Source organism: Mustela nigripes, chromosome 14, assembly GCF_022355385.1.
Source record: "Mustela nigripes isolate SB6536 chromosome 14, MUSNIG.SB6536, whole genome shotgun sequence".
In the NCBI taxonomy this organism is placed as follows: Eukaryota; Metazoa; Chordata; class Mammalia; order Carnivora; family Mustelidae; genus Mustela; species Mustela nigripes.
In genome coordinates, this window is record NC_081570.1 from 45,185,253 (window position 1) to 45,187,050 (window position 1,798).

General features: G+C 47.7%; 1 pseudogene; it reads left to right on the forward strand.

Annotated features, from left to right (window-relative positions):
* Window positions 1–1,142: 1,142 nt before the first annotated feature.
* LOC132002399 (U2 spliceosomal RNA) lies at window positions 1,143–1,316 on the forward strand (annotated as a pseudogene).
* Window positions 1,317–1,798: the final 482 nt, after the last annotated feature.

Below are 1,798 nucleotides of genomic sequence, written 5' to 3' on the forward strand. Positions count from 1 at the left end.
CCCACTCACCTGTCTAGATACCTGTCCCCATCACGAGACTCTTTTTAAAGCAGGGCCCATATCTTCTACATTTTTGTGTCCCTATCACCCAGACACACGGACACATAATGAACTCCATAAACAGTGACTATATCAGTTAACTAATTCATATCACAGGCCAAGTGCTCTTGATTGGAACCTAATCCTATTTCATTTCTCATCTTTCTATAAAGGAAAAAAGCTAAGTGACATTACTGTGTTTTCAGCCACCGAACTACAGTGGCCCTGGACCACACGAAAGCAGTCCATGCATCTGCAGGATTATGTGGCTGGGCTGGGACTCCCTCCACAGTCAGGGTCTGCAAGGCTGAGTCCTGGAGCACTTAAAGCCAGCCCTGGTTGGAGAAGTGGAAAATAGCTGGTAGCCACCGGGAGTTTGCAGCCAAGGAGATGTTTTTCTAGTCTGAACCCACACACCCAGACAGTCCCAAGAGATCCTGAGGGCAACTGAACGTCCGCTTACACAGGAACTCGACTCCCCACGGAGACCGCCCCAACACCAAGCCCACCCCTGTCTTACTCCCCAGCACCCGGCGGTCTGACGCCCACTTCCTCCACCACGTTCCACAACAATGAGGTCTCCTGGCATCTGGTCTAGCTTCTGTTCCCCCTTGCCTTCATTCCAGAATGCCTCATAGAAAGGTTCTACATCTACGTTTTCTCCCAAGAATGAGGGATCCTTTTGCTGTTTCGCAAAGCCGGCATACTTAAGGCCCTTGGCAGGCTCCAATTCAAGGATTCTCTCCATGACTCTTGGCAGCATGAAGCAGCTGTACTAGCCATCTTCCCACAGACCCTCTATACATGGCCAAGGCCCAAAATAGCCCAGAATAGAGACATGAAGCAAAGGTCAGAAGCACCCCAAGGACAAACAGGCACTTGTCTTGTGGACTCGATGACGTTTCTGCTAACTTGGGACCCTATGTGAAAGGAAACTTCTCTAGCAGGCAGCTGAAATGAGGGCATTGGGGAGAGGCAGTATGGATAGTAGAAAAAGCAAGGGCTATGAACCCAGGGTCCTCGCACCCAGTTGAGGGATCTCTGACAAGACCCTGAAGTTTTTGGAGCCCCCTTTCCCAAGCAAGGGTCTGAGGTCAGATAAAATCGCTTCTCAGCCTTTTGGCTAAGATCAAGTGTAATATCTGTTCTTATCAGTTTACTATGATGTCAGATAGATACAATATGCTCCATATATGGCCAAGGAGAGAACCAGAGAAGTTGTGCCTTCACTGAGTGCCAGATTCTTCATCTATTAAAATCAGACCCCTTAAATCCTCTCAGCAACTTCCTGAAGCTCAGAGAAGTTAAAGAGCTTTCCAAGGTCACACAGCCAATGTTTCAGAACCTGGATGGAGCTCAGTTCTGTCTAATTCCCAAATCATATATCCCAAGGCTAATCCTTCCCAAGCAAATGTTGTCTCTGCTTTGAACAAACTCAAGTCTTTGAGAGATTTATGTTTACATCTAAAAATATGTGTCTTGTGCCCATATTCATTCAATAGAGACTTGGGGTGAGACACATGGGCTGGGCTTTGAAGAATGCTTTGATATGTCCCTTTTCCCCTTGAGAGCCAGCGAATCTGACCCATGTTAGTGGCCCCCCAGCAGCAAGCAGAAAGGACTTTCGAACACCTCTGCTTGTCTGTACATACCCCCTGCCCAGTTCCCACTTCTTTCCCACCTTTCCCTTCGCTGTGCTAGCCTTTGACTTGAAGTGTGCTTTACCTTACAGTCTTGAGTGTATCTGTATAAGTAAGCT